We start from the raw sequence: 18268 nt of genomic DNA on the forward strand, positions 1-18268 counted from the left end.
AGCAGCCCATAGGAAGTGTGGCCTCAACACAAATACAAGTGCACAGCAGCTGGGGCCCTTGATCAGTTTGGGTCCCTGTCTGCAAGGCATGTCTCATGGCCACCACACCCACCCCATCTTGATATTGCACTTGGGCACCCGCAGCAGGTGCTTGGTCTCAGCCTCACACTTCCACTCCAGGAGCCTTTTATCCCACACCCACAGTCCCTCATCCAGAACATTATAGGAACTAGGACTCAAAGATGTCTCTGGACCCCAACTCTGGGAGAAACAACATTCTTGATTAGATTCCTTATATAGGAAAGCTGCACATGCCCTGTGTCTCTATCTATATTTAAATGCACATGTGTGTGGGTACACATGCTATTTGTCAGTGCACACATATATGAATGAGTATATCTGCATATGTGGATAAGTATTTATATTTATTTGTATGTGTGTGTAAATTTATACAATGATACCATTAGAACTATGCTAAGCATTTTACCACAGTATCCCTCATGTTTACAACTATCTTTGAGGGAGATAAGGTAGGTAAACTTATATGTTTTCCCCAACATGCCATTCCGATAATACAAAGCGGAGCCAAGGATTGAATCAGGAATATTTTCCTTCAAGATCTGAGCTCTTGTCCTCTTCACCACACCCCCACCCACTCATATGACCATTTATTACATGAAACCACATATGTGTGCATATATAAGAAAAGTTAAGACACAGGAGGCAAATATACATGGAGAGGTATAGATTGATTATAGGTTGGTGGCTGATGAAGGGACACACTTCCAGAAGCACACCCCCTATATAATTCTATTAGTGTATGCCATCTGGAAACATATATTGCATTCTAGCTGTAAGAATTTCTATATAATAAGCTACAGCACAAATTTTAGAGATTCTAAGCAATTTGAGGCTCTGATTCTTCTAGCACAATCCTACAGGAGTCCCTTTTCTTGTCCTTCCTCCAAATCCTTGCTTCCATGGCAAGTTTTTCAGAGTGCTTTGTGGAGGTTTTTTTGTCCTGATTGAGAGGTATTTTTAAAAAAAACACAATCAACTCCAACACTTTAGTTTTCTGAATTTGTCTTTGCTTGTTTCCTGGCAGTATGAAATACTAGTCTGGAGAAATCAATTTAAAATCAGTCGCAATTACCATTTATTGAGCACAGGTACTCTGCTTGAGATTTCCATAAACAATCACATTTGAATTTGGTTCTTATCAAAATGATCCTCATTTTACAGATGAAGAACTGAGGCTGTAAGAGTTTAGGAGACTTGGTTGAGTTACCCTGTTTGTAAGGGGGCAGAACAGAGACTGAAGCTGGGCTTTGCTGGATCTACAGCCCGGCTCTTTCCACCGCTTTAACGCTCTGCGTAGAAGCCATGATTTGCCCAGTGCTTGGTATTGCACGCTATGCTATTTGTTAGTTCTGCTGTATCCTGGGAGCCTGCAGGACCAGCCAACCCCAGGAGGGCCGCCTGGGGCCAGGGCAGGTAGACTTACCTGGAAGAGCACCAGCCTGGCTATCAGCATATCCACTTTCTTCCCATCTCCTTTTGCAGCCTCCTTCCTCCGTTCACAATGACAGTCCAACTTCTGCCAGTCCTGATTGCCATTCAAGCCTTTTTTCTTTTTAAGGATTTTGAGGGAGAAAACCATCGTGTGCTCAAAAGGGTCCTGGCAATCAGAAGTGTCTGGAGATTTTGAGCTGTTAACGCAGAGAGGTGGCAAAAGTCCTTTCTAGGACATCCTTATGAGCCCAAATGGCAGCTAGAGTCAACATGGCTAGATCTGAACAGGTTTCCAAAGCACGGTCGTAAGTGGGTGAGGGCTGTAACGAAGGCCCCAATGTTTGGAGAGCACTGCACAGTCTGTCAGATGCTTACAGCCCCACACTGTCTCTCAGTCCTCACAGCAACCCCATGCAGTGAGTGGTGTTATTACCCATTTTCACAGTTAAGGAAACTGGTCAGAGAGATACAGTGACTTGCCCAATGGCAGACAGTTAAGAGGTGGAGCTGAGACTCCAACCCAGTTCTTCTGACTCCAGGCCCATCATCTCAGGATTGTATCTGGGTGGTCCTCATACCTGTATGAGGGGCCAGTGGCAGGGTCAGTGGAAAATAGCAGAGGAGCTCGGAAGCAGTAGGGGCCTCTGTAAAAGGTAAAGTTGTCTTTGTCAACTTGGGTTGCCGTAACCAATACCATAGACTGAGTGGCTTAAACAACAGATAATTATTTCTTACAGTTCTGGAGGATGGTAGTCCAAGATCAGGGTGCCAGCATGGTTGGATTCTGGTGAAAGCCCTCTTCCTGGTTTGCTATCTTCTTCCGTGGTTTGCTTGTTCTCATGTGTCAGAGAGTGAAAGCAGAGAGAGGAAGCTCTGTCCTGTCTCTTCTGATAAGGGCACTAATCCCATCATGTGGGCTTTACCTTCATGACCTAATTACCTCCCAAAAGCTCTATCTCCAAAGACCATCACACTGGGGATTAGGCTTTCAACATATGAATTTGGGGGACACAAGTATTTAGACCATAGCAGAAGTAGAGAGCCCTGGAGGCCCATTTCAATTGGTGCAAGGAACCAAGCACCATGCTAGGCACCGGGGATATGGCATGAACAAGGCCTCCCAGACCCTGCCCTTAGAGTGTCATAATCCAGTGGGGGAGACCAACAGTTAAAAAGACAACCAACACAGAGTGATAAATGTTCTGGGAAAGGAACATACAGGCTCTGTTGGAGCACATGGGAGGGCATCTCACCCAGACATGGGATAAGGCCTCTTGATTCATTTTCCAAGTATATAAAAGTGACTTAAGATTTGGGGTAGAAGTGAAAAAGGAGGTGGTGGCTGTAGGAGGAGAGATACAGGAAGGCTTCCCAGAAGAGGTGTACAGCCTTTTGGAGCTGTAGCCTTGAAGTGGGTAGAATTTTCATGTGCAAAGATTTGGAGGAGAATCATTTCAGCCTAAGGAAACAGACTGGTGGCACGAGTGGGGAATGTGCCCAGTGGACAAGAGCTCATCTCCAGAGTCTTTGGATGGACGGCTTGGTGCAGAGTACCAGGAGGCACCGCTGGAAAAGCAGATGAAAGGGGGGTCAAGTAAGCGCCTTCCAAGATGTGGACTTTGTCCAACAGGCCATGGGGAGCCATGGCCAGCATTTTGCGTGGGGCAGTGACACCCTTGGGCCTGCATCTTGGAAAGGTGGTTTTCAGGGCAGTTTGGGTGATATTGGGGAGAATCTGGAAGCGTAGGACCAGTACCAGTGTGTAGGTGAGAGATGATAAGGGCATCAGTCCTGGGCAAGAGCTAAATCAGTGGGGTAGTCACCCAGGCTGGCAGAACCAGAGGGGGCAGAGCCAGAGAGCAAGCCCCAATGGTGTCTGAGAAGAAGAAGTTGAAGATCCACCTGGAGGAGCCAGGTGTGTCTTCCATCCAAGGGGCAAGCTCAAGGTTAGGGATGAAAAGAAGCACCAGAGGGCTAAAGCAGAGCAAACAGAGGGACACAGAGGGAGTAAGACGCCAGAGGAAGCAAGGGGTGTAAGGGCTCTTGCTGGAAATGGGTCTCAGACTGCTAACTCTGTGTGTGTGTGTGTGTGTGTGTGTGTGTGTGTGCGCGTGTGAGTGTGTGTGTGTGCGTGTGCACGCTGGGCTGTGTGTATATGTGATATATGCACAAACATGTGCTGAGCAGGGAGGAGAGATGACCTGGGTTAAAGAGTGATAGATCAAGAGGATAATGAGGGTCCCCTAAGAGGTTAGATGAGACAGGCAGCCAGGAGCAGGTCTTAGCATCCACACGGGCAATCACTCCTCGGCACCTGAATCAAGAGAATGAAGAGCAATGAGCTTCCCACAGAACAGTTCTCTTTCCCTTGGTTCTACCCCAGGAAAGCAGCACCTTCAGTCACACGCAGCTGTACAGTCAGTCATCCAACCACTATGCTCCACATACCTACTAAGTGATGCCCAAGACATGGAGATAAAAACCCAAAGTCTTTTTTTTTTTTTTTTTTAAAGACTTGCATCAAACTCCTTTCTGGCACTTTCCACAGGTTTCTAGGGGTTTTGTCCCCTGCACTCAGGGCTGAGGAAACTGGTTTGTCCACAGCCTGGTCATCCCAGGGGGTTCCTTTGAAAACTTCCTGCGGTGTCCAGGAGCAAGCAGCCTCCTGGACACACTGCCTGGTGAAACTCCAGATGAGAATGAACGGCATTTCTAAGACAATCCTCCCCAGTTCCTTTTCAGCACCGTGATTCCTTCTTTCCTTCCCTCCCCAGCTTGGCTAGCGTTTTCTGCCCATCGGAGCTCTGTGAGAGCATTTCAGGGCAATCCAGCCATCCCACTTCACCAGAGGCTGGCTGAACCCTGGCCGGCCGGTGGATACTGTACCCACAGCCCAGGGCTTGTCTGTCTGCCCTCCCTCCTCCCCTGCTGCTGACGCACGCAACCTATAATAAGCCTCTGTTACTTGGAGCTGGGGCGGCTCGTAGTAAGCTGAAACCGCTACTATATTTACACTCTTTCCACATTTAGACAAAGGCTATTTTTAACAGAAGGTCTATTTGTGGGGGATGCCCACGTCACACTCTGTTCACATGCATCTCACCAGCCTGAGTCTATTATTTTGATTTCACACTTGTACCAGGTCTCTTACCTTCCCTCTTCCTTCCATCATTTTGCTTTCATTTCATCTTTCTTTCTCCAGTTTCCTTCCTTTCTTTTCCCAGGAGGAAACCAGGATGAGAGGTCTTTGGCAGGCTGTGTTTCCATAGTTTTTCTGGGGGTGCCAGGCGCCATCCTCACAGGGCAGAGTGGGCAGTGGACACTAGGCCTGTGGACTGTTCTCAGTCTGTGGCAGGGGGCAAGGACAGACCCCAATCCCAAGGGGCTCCGGAAGGGCCTGTTCTGCCTCCACAGTCTGGGTGGGATGCTGGGACTGTCACAGCCTGGCCTTCCTTCTCCATGGCATTCCAATTCTGTGCGTGCATGTGTGCGCACGCGCGTGTGCTTGGGGCAGCATGGCTAGCAAGGTCACAAGAAAAGAAGCCAATTGGTTCATCGTTTGTGCAGAGCCTTTTTTCAGCTTAAAAGTTAATTTTGTCAGACTTCTCTAAGACAGAGTTTTTGTATATTTTGATGAAAGAGGGTTTCATACTTTCTAGGTGAGTGATCCACTTAAGGGAAGAGGTGGGGAAATCAGTGGAATTAGCACATATTAAGTCCCCAATGTGGTCAAGCCCTCTACAGGCACTGTGCAAACCTGGACCCTGACAATTGCGCTAGGGGGTAGTCCTGCCGCACCCAGATTACAGGTGAGATTTAGAGAGATGAGTGACTGGCCTAGATTCACTTAGCTTGTAAGTGGCTATGCTGGGACTGAAATCTACGTGTCTGGCTACAAACTGCATGCTGGCCCCAAATCTCACACCTTCCCTACTGCTTCCTTCTCACCTCCCTGAAAAAATAAACAGTGTTCATTAACGCTGTTTTTACTATTTTCTTTCCCTGGTTTTGCTCCCCTGCTCAGCCCCGTACCCGAACTAGAGGAGACCTTTCCAACTTCCGAAGCCTCAGCACTTACTTGGTCTGCTTCTTTAGATTCTGAGCAGTAACAGATCTGAGATACAGTCACATTGGAATCTAAAAAGCACACCAGCCCCCAGGCTCCCGGGACCTCCCTAAAGGGTCCCAAGAGAAACCCCACGTTGTCAAATCTTATTTTATTTCTGCCAACAATTTGGATTGTGGCTTCAGAGTGACATATTTTTATTGTATTTCTAAGAGCAAAGGGTGCTGAGATTTGAACTCACATCAGACTACAGCAGAAACAGAATTGTAGGACACCCTGCCCTCCTTAGCCCAGCTTCTGTAGGTGTCAGAAAACTCATGGAAACCAAACGCCCCCTGGGTCCCTATCATCAAGACTTTTAAATTGCTGACTTGTCTCCGACATTTCCTGGAGACTCTGATAAGAGATTATTGTCTATTTGGTGTCCTAGAGTCAGGAGCCCTAATCCCAGGAGCCTTGTGGCTATAACAGTAGGACAAGTTACATTGCTTATATTTAATTTGCTTTCTTCTTCCTTAAAGTGGAGATACTAATGCCACTTTGCCCACTCACCCACTTCACAATTTGCTAAGAAGATTAAATCGGAGAATTTATGTGACTCTGCTATTGCAAAAGCTGGCAAAAGCTACAAGAATGTTAGTTGCTAGTGCTGATGTTTTTGTCATTAGTAAAGATGTGAAGGAGGACTCAACAAGGCCAAGTGACATGTTTAAGGTCACACCAGCAAGTAAGTGGTTCGAATAAGGGCTTAATAGCCCTGCTTCCCTCTGCAAAGGGCTGACAAAAAAATCACAGGGCCACTGGAAGGCTCAGATACTGAGCTCTACAATGCTAGGCCGAGTTCAGCCCAGAAATGGGGACACTGATCTGGGATGGGTCCCATCGCTCTCCCCAGCTGACCCTCCCTGCACCTTTGTCCCAGAAGCTTCTCAGGCTTCTCAGCAGTGTGGGTATCCTGCCTCAGCCAGAGCTGAAATCCCAGAGCAGGGACAGAGGAGTCAGTGTCATGGGGCTTCTGGTTTCAGGATATACTGGAAAGGTGAGAAGGAAGCTTGTCTTCCCATGGATCTGGGCCAGGGCCGGGTGGCGGGGCCTCCCCTGCCAGGAGCTGGGACGTTCCCCAGGTGCCCGGGCATCCCCAAGTCAGCAGGGCCGCCAGCACTTTCCAAAGCATTAGCTTGGGTCTGAAAATAAGTCCTTCAGCCCTTTGCATGAACCAGATGCTTTGTCGTTCAGGCAAAAGCTGCCCTAGAATCTACAACCTTGGCAAGGCCTTGTGCTCCCCCGGCTTAGGGACCAGTTTGCGGAAAAGAAATTAAAGCCCCATGTAACCAGTTCTTGGAGGACTTGGTGAGAGTCCTCTTTGCGTCCTGTATCTCTACACCTCAACCTCCACGACTTTGACCTTTATGCCGTGGCCACACATGCCCCTCCACCTCCAACCACCACCTCGCCTCCCCACCCTGGCCAAATTCCCACCAGCTTTCAAGGCCGGGTACAGATAGTACTCCTTATGTGAAATCTGTTCTGGTCCTTCTCCCAGTTAGGAATAATAACGAAAGCCCCTCCTCTGGGTTCTCACAGAGCTTTGGGAACATGGCAGCAGCACATCCCAGCTAGTCCGCACTGGAATTTCCCGTACATCCAGCCCAGAACAGAGGAGCTGCCCCATTGATCAACGGGATCTCCTGAAGGGGTGGAGTAGAGCCTCTGAGCTGGTGGCCTGTAGACGGTGGAGGAGACGCTGTGGTGCCCACCCTGGCCCCCTTTGCAGGGCCTATGCACACCCCCCCTCAGATGCTACGAGTGTGACGTGCTTGCCTGTTACGGACTCACAGCTGCCCCCTTTCTTAGGAGAATTGCCCTCAGGAAACAGGAGCTGCCTCTCCAGGGGGTCACCCCACACTGCCCCCCGCCCCCCGCAACTACCGCCAGCACAAGGATGACTAAGTAAAACAGGGATCTGAAAGGGCCTTGCCCTTCTCTCAAGGGGACACCTTGACCAAGTGCTTTAGGCTCCAGAGTGTCAGTCCCACTTCTACCCCCTCCGCAAGGATTAGGCCAAGGCTAGGCTTTACCTGAGACCACAGTTTAGGGCACTGAAAATCTCACGTCCCAGGTAGTCTCTCAGTTTGGGGCAAACAGAGCTGATTGGTTGGCCTAGACTAGGTCGCCAGATTTAGGACATAAAAATACAGGATATCCAGTTAAATTCGCATTTCAGATCAACAAAGCACACATTTTTAGTATAAGTACGTCTCATGCAATATTTAGAAATCCCTGTAGTAAAAAATTGCTTGCTGTTTATCTAAAATTCAAATGTAACTGGACGCTCTGTATTTTATCTGGTAGCCCTACCCTCAACCACATCTGTGTTTTTTCCTTTCCCCTCCCTATCCTGCTTCCATCTCCCTCCCTTGCAGGTTTTTCCCTCTATAAACCATGATACCTAATACCCTTTCTCAGCTTCTGCTTCTGAGGAATCTGACCTGAGACTGTCACTGCTTCTCTGCCATCCACAGTGACCAGAGAAGGCCTTCTATTTCCCCTGGACTTTGCAGAACATACCTCTTCGGCCCAGCCTCCTGACACAGCATGGGCAGGGCGGTTCTGAGGAGGGTCTCTGTGTGACCCTGGGGGAAGCCACTGCCTCTAACTGCATTCCTGTAGGACTGGTTTCCTGGAAACCTTAGGAAGACCAGGCGGACAGGAAGCCTTGTGACCACAGCCTCTTTTAGGGAGCTGACTTTGATCCATCCATGACAGAGCTAGGGTCGGTAGCTTAATATCTGAGCTTGGATTTTTACCCTGGAACATGAAGACTGGATGAAAATGACATCTGGGGACCTTCCAGCTGTGACCCAGTGAGATTTGGAGTTTTCATAAGCCTGACCTTCGTATTTAGTTTATAAAGTACTCAACCTAGTGCCTGGCACAAGGTTGCTATTAATAGTAGTGTTGATCATAAACAACCATAATAAATAACACCTGATTCCCCAAATAACATGGGATTAATAAGAAAATGTCCTATGAGGGCACCAAGCACCCAGCTAAACAGATTTCATGGCAAAACCACCCCAAGGTAGAGTGAGTTGTCTCGCTTCCTAACATGCAAAGGGAGGAATGGGAGAGAGGGGAGACATTTATCTACCTGCCAGCGGCCAATCATTTCCATCCATCATCTCCTTTAATCAAACACTGGGGTGTTTGGCAGAGGCTGGGTGATGGCTTGGGAGGGTGTGCCAGCCCCTGAGGGGCTGGACTGGAATGATGCCAAGGTCTCTCCCAGACCTGAGATTCCAGCATTCTGGGAAAACACTGACATCCCAACATTTACAGTAAGCCCAGTGGCCACTCTGGTGTCCAGGAATTTGGCAAATGGTTCCAGGACAATGTCCCAGACTCTACTCCTACACTTTTCAGAACTGCAAACACTCCCAGACCAATTGGAGGACCAACTGCTCTCCTGAGGGGGGTGGGGGGGGACTGACCCATGGACACTCAAACCTTGTGTCCCTTAAGTCCTCTAAACACAGGAGGCAGAGTCATGCCCTCCTTCCTCTTGCCTATCACCACACTCTGCATGCTGGTTCCTCTTCTCGAGGGGCTCAACTCAGCCACAGACTACTGCTGAGACGTGCTCAGCCACCAGCCCCACAACTCTTTGGCTGAAGGAACTGGCTTTCTGTTCCCTCTCTCACAACCGTCACAAGGACACCCAGGAGCCCTCATTCACATAAAATCCCATCATGGAATCTTTGCCCACAACCACAAAATCACAGGGCTGGAGGAGACTCTGAGGCACCTAGTCTAATCCTTAGCGGATGTACAAGTGGAGCCACCCCGAAAACACCCCCGCCAAGTGCTTCTGCTTGACACCTTTGAGGCCGAGAGCTCACTCCCAGCTGGTGCCCCCTCTTCCCTTCGTGGAACTACTCAGCCATTAGAAGGTTCTTCTCATGTCCATGTGTAATCTGACCTCTTGCACCTTCCTCTCGTTGGTCCTCATTCTTTCACTGATGGCACAGAAAGTCCAGTCTTGTTGGAGGATGTTGTGCAAAGAGGTTCAGGGAGGTGTGTGGGGAGAAGTATCGTGAGACGATGTCGGAGGTGATGAGAAATGTCAGAAAGAGAACTGGTAGAGATATATGCTTGCTAAAAGGGACCCGCATCCTGCATGCTTTCTATCATGCTTTTTAAAAGTGTGGTGCTCAAGAGGTAGCTCCTCAGCCCTCTGGGAAACTTGTCTGTCCCAAATAACTTATTCTCTGAGACTACAGACAACTGGAGTATTGTGTTACCTATTGTGGCAACAAGAAAAAGGTGATCAGGAAGGGAGGAGACTCAAAACTGTGTCACGGGAAAGACAGTTGAAAGACCTGGGTCTGGTTAGCCAGAAGGAAAGATTTGCGTAGTAAAGTCGTTGCCTCTGAAAATCTTTCCTGGGGAAGAAGGACTGGACCAATTCCAAACGGAGCAAAGAATTAGACTTAGGACAAAAGGGTAAACCATCAAAGTGACCAAAAGCTTCCTACTAGACAGAGCTATCTAACAGTGAGAGGTCCACGTTACTGAAGGTGTCCAAGGGAGGTGGAGAAGGGGACCATCGATGCAATTCAAGCTCTGGGTGGAGGTTGGACTTGACGGCTTTGGCATCACCACCACCACCCTAACACACACACACACACACACACACACACACACACACACACACACACACACACACAAAGAAGTTGGGGTATTTAAAGCCAGAGGCTCTTTATTTTTCAAAGTGCATCAGTGTAGGTTGCGTGTCTCTTGCTTTGCTTAGCCTTGGTCACCCAGAGATTTTCCCATCGCTGACTTGGTTGTCAGAAAGTAATAAAAGCCTTTCCTCTCTCCTTGGGAGGAGTGGAGCAGATTGTCTGGATCTGCACGTAGTGCCCTGGCTCCAGTCTCAGCACCAAACGTGTTCCTTCTGCGCAGTCTGTTCTGTTTTGACAATGCATAGGGGAGAGCTGGAGAAAGTCCCATAGCCAAGGGTTCTGGAAGCTGCAGGGTGGGGCTTTGCTCTGGGACAGGAGGGATGATATTTGCATTGAAGAAAGATGTGGTTGGAGCCCCTTGCGTGGAAGGAACACAAGCAGAAAGTTTGGCTGGGGTCAGCGTCTGACCTCACTCATCGTCTTTCAGAGAGGAAGCGCTACCTACTACAGCCACACCAGTGTTTTCTCAAGGGCGGAGTCTGAAAGAGATTTCTTCACGGGAGGAAACTCCCCTACACCTCTCTGGCATCCTGGAGGTTAAAATAATAATAAGTTGGTTTTCCTCTGCATAAGAGATGAGATTTGCTGTACTGCCTGAGGATGGAGTACTAGACTCTGCTTTATCAAGATCTGAAAAGTGGTCTCATTTGGACTAGAGCATTTTACATCCCGTGACCAGCTGGTAGTGACTCATTAAATGATATTACTCAACTAGGATTTACTGAGCCCACCTCTATGCTAGGCTGTGTACCGGGCACTGGGGAGCAAAGATAAACAAGATACAGGATTTGCCCTCAAGAAGCTAATAGTCCAGTGAGATAGAATCGCAAGCAAAAAATTAAAATCCGTGCAGCCAGGGCTCCAGAAGAGCCCTGTGAATACACTAGCTGGCCACGAGCCTCAGGGATGGTGTCCTCGAGGAAGGGATATCTTGAGATGAGTTTTCAAAGATGAGCAAGATTTTATGAAGCTTCAAAGGCAGGAGTGGGGAAGGACGATGGAGGGAGGGATCTGTGTATGCAAAGGTGTAGGAAGGGTGTGAAAAAGCTTTGTTTATTTAAAGGAGCCACCTGTACTTCGATGCGACCAAAGCCACATATGATGCAGGCAGAGATGTTCAAAGGATGAAGCTAGAAAGGTGGTTTCAACCCAGGGGCAGTTTTGTCTCCCAGGGACATTTGGTTGTCTCAAGGAGAGGAGGGGCAGCACTACTGGCCTCTAGTGAGTAGAGACCAAGGACACTGCTAACCATCCTTCATGCTCTGGGCGGCCCCTCAACCAGATAGACCAGCGTATCTGGTCCACAGTGTCAACAGTGCTGAGACGGAGAAACCCTGCCTCAGAGAGAGGCAGCAGCCACATCATAAGGATGCAGCTCCTTCAGGGCCACTGCGTTTTCCCAGGGTCGTGCAGAGAGGGCACCCAGGGGAGAGAAACCAGGGTAGTGTAGGCTTTTCAGATCCTGCAACCCGAGGTCCCCCTTACCTGTGTCTCAGCCATCCCTCCCAGCTGAATTTTTCTGTACACATGTGATAGGCCTGCATACACTAGCTTCCTCCAACTTGCTGACAAAAATAGTAAACACAAAATTTCCTAGGGAAAATAATGCCTTAGATGCGTATAACATCATTCCACTTATGGGGCACTTTTCATCCCTCATCTTATTTTACTCATTCTACAAAAGAGGAAAATGAAGCTCAGAGATGCTCTGCAGTCTAGGAATTATTTAACTGCAACACGCTCAGCTTCTACCTCTTCTCCCAACCGGTCCCTGAGTGCACCACGGACCCATCCCTCTGGCAGCAGGGGATGCTGGGAGTATCCTCCATCCTGACCTTAATGGCCTCCTTTCCAGCTTCCTGGATTCATATCTGTGTGAGGGGCCAAGAGCAGGCTTCCTGCCTCCCTCTGACCGTAGCCGTGACACTCACATACCCTTCTGACCGTAGGAGACCTCGCACTCCCCGTGGTGAGCTGGCTGCCTTGGTAAGAGGACCCCTCCTGGCCAGCATGTCAGGGACAGCTGCTCGGCTCGTGTACTCTGGCCAGGAGGCATTACTGACCCTGTGATTTGGCTCTTCGTCCAAACTGGCAGATGGGCACAGGTGCCTTATCGTGATGCTGCTCCCTCTTGACTGAGCAAGTCTGACCACTAAATCACCCAGCGGAGGACAGCGCCAGTCAGCTGAAGGGTGGACTCTTTCCAAGTGGAACCCCAAAATGCTGCTGATCTGAAATTTCGCCGTCTCCAGGACAGCATTAGCAACCCACGCCAGGTCACACGCTGCACAAACACTCAATAATCAACACTCATTCTAACAGCTTGTCCAAGGCCTGTTTGTCTGATTTAGAAGTTTATATAATAGCATGACAGCCTTCTACCCCAATAGCTCATGAACTCATGGAGAACTGACTTCCTACATTACCAAAGCCATTTCTCCAGTCATACAGAAAAAAAAAAACAAAACCCAGCACTTCCCCCTGCTCTTCATCTCCCACAACCCATCCATTACAAGCCCAAGGAAAGGAATAAAGGGCAATGGACCTTCATAAAATAATAAAACCCTGCCTGGTCTCAGGCCCACCTACGTCATCCCAGCACTGCCTCCCCGTCCCACCCCCTGAGACCTCTTAGCCCAAGCAGGGTCTCAGGGCGTCTCCCCACTCTTCTCTCCATGGTTCCTCCTCCACTGGCATGGCCCAGCAGCTCTCTCCTGCTGACCATGGCTCCATCCCTCTCCAGTAATATTGCTCTACCTCCAACTGTGTCCTGACACTTTGTCAAGGCTACAACAGTGGAGAGCACCTGACCCCTGGCTGTAGAGTAGAATGAATAACAGGAAGCAAGAACAGAGGGAGAAAGGAGGTGGCTAGAGCAGGGCAGGTGAGAGATGATGCTGGCTGGGCCTAGGCTGTTGATTGCAGAAAAAGCAAAAAGGGAGGTATGAGAACTGAGCCTGTGTAAGAAAGAATGTCAAAGGGGGCTCAAGCCCCAACTGAGGTAAGGGCCAGAAAAGGGGTCCCTTTCAACCTTGAGAACTTTAAATAATAAAGGGGATACATTGGCTGGAAGCTCTGCCATGACTCTGATCCTAGAGAGTATGCATCTCTTTCTTGGGGTACCGGATGACAGCACCCATTTCTCCAAGGGCTTTTGTGTCCCAGTGGAGTGCTCTCCAGAGACACTCCAGACCCCTCACTCTGTGCTTGTTCATCACGCCAAGACACTGCTGAGCATGAGTCCCACCTGCTTAGAGCGGGGCAGTGGGCTCCTAGCACGGGTGGATCCAGGTGGGGGCTCCACATCGAGCCATGGGACACTGACAGCGAGGCTGCCACCGTGTCAAGCGGCTGCTCTGATGGGCTTTCTAAAAATACTCTGGGCTCTGCTGCTTACGGGCACCAACCCAACCCTTGTGAGTGCCAGGCAGACAGGCACCCTCCTCCCTCTCCCCAGTGCCTCCTCCCTAGCTCAGGTTCATCTGCTGTCACCTGGATTATGACACGAGCCACCCGACTGCTCTCCCTTCTCCACAGGGACCACCAAATGGTGACCAGAAAACCAGGAGACCACCCTATCACCAAAGCCTATCCATTCATTCACTCACTCACTCATTCATTCACTCAACATGCATCCAACAGAACTTTCCTGTGCCAACGCAAAGTACCCTTTCTAGGCCAGGCCGTGTAGTAGATGCCACAGATTGGCTGAGTGAAGCCAAACACAAAAGAATAAATACTGTGGGAATCCAGTTATGTGATACTCAAGAATAGGCAAATCTAATCTGGAAATATGAAAGTCAGAATACCAGCTACATCTTGGAGGTGAACGTAGTTATTGACCGAGAAAGGGTAGAAGGGAGTTTTCTGGGATCTGAGATGTTCTATATCTTGATCTGAATGATGGTCTCATGGGTGTAAAAATGAGACATTTTTACATATGTAAAAATGTCCTGAGCTATAAACTTAAGATTTATGCCTTTTACTATATATATTATGCCTCAATCATTTTTAAAAATATATATATAAAGTATTACTCTGGTTTTACTTTTTATAATTTATATATGAGAAAGCTACATAACAAAATTTGAGCAGTGGTTGACTCTGATTGGTGAGATGATGGTGAATTTTTAATCTCCTCTCTTTATACTTTACTGGACTTGCTAGATATTCTGCACTGAACATACCTTGCTTATGTAATGACATTAAATATATTAAATGTTATTCTGAAAGTAATAACCCTAGAGGTGAAACATTCAGCAAGCACGAGGTAGGTGGCTCTCTTCCCAGAGGGGACAGATCCCACTCACGAGCTTTTGTCCTCTTGGACAGTGAGGACATGGGCTTAGGAGTCCTGACCCAGGTCTGTGGGATTTCAGTGCAACTAAATAAAGCTTCTGGACCACTGGCGGCTGGGAGGTGGGGCTGCTGGAGGAACCCTGGGGCTTTCCTCTCATTCCTGAGGGAAGGAGCCTCCGGGGCATTCTGAAACCTCACTGGGCCCATTCCTAGCCTGTCTGCCTTAGAACTTGCCTGACTCTGGTCTCCTGCATTTCTGACCCCTTCAGCTGGGGATTCTGTGCCCCAGGGTATGGAGGCCTCTCCCCTGGACTTAAGAGTGATTTCAGGACCCCTCACCTCGTCCCATCAGCAAGGAGGACCTGCCAGCTTGTGCTGTTTGGGGCCATGGTGAGGTAGAGGGAGCTGACAGTGGGAGTATTAAAGCAAAAACTAGATTAAACCCTGAAAACCCTAAGGAAGGAAGAAAAGGGAAGCTGGAGGAACCTCTTCAGGCCTTTGTTTTCTCACTGGGAAATGGACTGTTGTGAGATTAACATACAAATGAGCATATGGAAAGCACTGGAATTGAGGGCTGGTTTTGTACTCTGGGTTTTTTTTGTTTTTTGTTTTTTAAATTTATCTTTGGCTGCATTGGGTCTTCGTTGCTGTGCGCAGGCTTTTCTCTAATTGCGGCGAGCAGGGGCTACTCTTCGTTGCGGTGTGCAGGCTTCTCACTGCAGTGGCTTCTCTTTGTTGTGGAGCATGGGCTCTAGGAGCATGGGCTGTAGGTGTGCAGACTTCAGCAGTTGTGGCTCGCAGACTCTAGAGCGCAGTCTCAGTAGTTGTGGCGCATGGGCTTAGTTGCTCCGTGGCATATGGGATCTTCCTGGACCAGGGATTGAACCTGTGTCCCCTGCATTGGCAGGCGGATTCTTAACCACTGCACCACCAGGGAATCCCTTGTGCTCTGGTTTTGCTGACACTTTGGGAGACAGAGGCTGGTCGCATGGCTGGCTCCCCCACCTTCTCCTCCATTCCTAGTGTCCCTCTCGGCTACCACAGCCTGCACAGAGCAGGGGGTGAGATACAGTTTTTTGTGCCCGAAGCCTGATTTCTGCACTGGCAAAGTCACTGGGGTCATGTGATGAATATCTGCTTGTGATTCATAAATGTATTTTGTATTTCCAGCCTGGATCCTAAAATCACTTCCCCCTCCCTCCAGTCTCCTCTCCCGCCCCTGACACACATACTCCCACAGAGAAGTCATGTGAGGCCTTCTCAGATTGAGCCCAGGAATGAGCCAGCGGCCCAGCTCTGCCCTGTGACACACACAGCCTCCAGCAGTCACATGGCCTCCAGCTGCCACCACCTGCCCTCTGTCACCAGCCTGGTGCCCTCTCCCTGGCAGGCTTCCTGAGCTGACTCACCCCTCCAGGCTCTAAGCTTGGCAGACAGTGGGACTGAGGGACAGAGGGTACAGGGCCAACAGTCTTGGACAGTTCTGGTCTCAGCCGACCTCAGTGGGACCCCATCCAGGAGTCTCCTCAGCACCACATGGTGTGCCCCACAGGGGATTAGGTACCCTGCTGGCCTGGTGCAGAGGTAGACAGAGCTGTTGGCAGCTGGCTCCGTGAAGCCAGGCCCAGCCAGAGCCCCCATGAGCAGGGAGCTGCAGCCATAGGTGCTAAGATGAGGCTGTGTGGGGAGCCAAGGACACCATACATCCGTGTACCTTGTGGAAAGGCTGGAAGCCAGACGTTGCCCGGCTTTAGAAGGAGAGAAGAGAGCAAATACAGGAGGGGCCATCTGTGTATACATTATACTCAAAAAAAAAAAAAAAAAAAAGGAAAAGAAAGAAAAAAACTCTACAGGAGTGGTCCTCAACCAAGAGCAGATTTTCCACCCAAGGGACAACATCTGGAAACAGTTTTGGTTGTCAAAACTGGGGGACTGCTACAGGCATCCAGTGGGCAGAGGCCAGGATGATGTTGCTGAACCTCATACAAGGCACGGGACAGCTGCCCATAACAAAGGCTTATCCACCCCAGTGTCAGTAGTGCCACAGTTAAGAAACCCTGCTCTAAGAGAGGATGCCTAAAATCATAATAATTTCACAGACACCCGAAAACACACCACCAGACATGGTCCTGCCCACCAGAAAGACAAGATCCAGCCTCATCCACCAGAACACAGACACCAGTCCCCTACACCAGGAAGCCTACACAAACCACTGAACCAACCTTACCCACCGGGTGCAAACACCAAAAACAATGGGAACTACGAACCTGCAGCCTTAGAAAAGGAGACCCCAAACACAGTGAATTAAGCAAAGTGAGAAGACAGAGAAATACACAGCAGATGAAGGAGAAAGGTAAAAACCCACCAGACCAAACAAATGAAGAGGAAATAGGCAGTCTACCTGAAAAAGAATTCAGAGTAATGATAGTAAAGATGATCCAAAATCTTGGAAATAGAATGGAGAAAATACAAGACACGTTTAACAAGGACCTAGAAGAAGCAAAGAGCAAACAAACAATGATGAACAACACAATAAATGAAATTAAAAATTCTCTAGGGGCTTCCCTGGTGGCGCAGTGGTTGAGAGTCTGCCTGCTAATGCAGGGGACACGGGTTCGAGCCCTGGTCTGGGAAGATCCCACATGCCATGGAGCAACTAGGCCCGTGAGCCACAACTACTGAGCCTGCGCGTCTGGAGCCTGTGCTCCGCAACAAGAGAGGCCGCGATAGTGAGAGGCCCATGCACCGCAATGAAGAGTGGCCCCCGCTTGCCACAACTAGAGAAAGCCCTCGCAAAGAAACGAAGACCCAACACAGCCAAAAATAAATATAAATAAATAAATTAAAAAATAAAATTCTCTAGAAGGAATCAATAGAAGAATAACTGAGGCAGAAGAACGGATAAGTGACCTGGAAGATAAAATAGTGGAAAAAACTACCACAGAGCAGAATAAAGAAAAAAGAATGAAAAGAATTGAGGAAAGTCTCAGACACCTCTGGGACAACATTAAACACACCAACATTCAAATTACAGGGGTCCTAGGAGAAGAAGAGAAAAAGAAAGGGACTGAGAAAGTATTAGAAGAGATTATAGTTGAAAACTTCCCTAATATGGGAAAGGAAATAGTTAATCAAGTCCAGGAAGTGCAGAGTGTCCCATGTTACAAGAGACAAAGAAGGACACTACATAATGATCAAGGGATCAATCCAAGAAGAAGATATAACAATTGTAAATATTTATGCACCCAACATAGGAGCACCTCAATACATAAGGCAAATGCTAACAGCCATAAAAGGGGAAATCGACAGTAACACAATCATAGTAGGGGACTTTAACACCCCACTTTCACCAATGGACAGATCATCCAAAATGAAAATAAATAAGGAAACACAAGCTTTAAATGATACATTAAACAAGATGGACTTAATTGATATTTATAGGACAGTCCAGCCAAAAACAGAATACACTTTCTTCTCAAGTGCTCATGGAACATTCTCTAGGATAAATCATATCTTGGGTCACAAATCAAGCCTTGGAAAATTTAAGAAAATTGAAACTGTATCAAGAATCTTTTTCGACCACAACACTATGAGACTAGATATCAATTACAGGGAAAAAATCTGTAAAAAATACAAACACATGGAG

At 48.5% G+C, this 18268-nt stretch overlaps 1 long non-coding RNA gene across 1 annotated transcript in view; it reads right to left on the reverse strand.

Annotated features, from left to right (window-relative positions):
* Nucleotides 1-17458, reverse strand: part of LOC309663981 — a 173303-nt gene extending 155845 nt beyond the window's left edge. Inside the window, exon 1 of the long non-coding RNA XR_014265538.1 lies at nt 1505-17458. This is a non-coding gene — a long non-coding RNA (uncharacterized lncRNA). The remainder of the gene's footprint in view (nt 1-1504) is intronic.
* Between the last annotated feature and the right edge of the window lie 810 nt (nt 17459-18268).

This window comes from Balaenoptera physalus (assembly GCF_965194825.1).
Source record: "Balaenoptera physalus genome assembly, chromosome: 7".
In the NCBI taxonomy this organism is placed as follows: domain Eukaryota; kingdom Metazoa; phylum Chordata; class Mammalia; order Artiodactyla; family Balaenopteridae; genus Balaenoptera; species Balaenoptera physalus.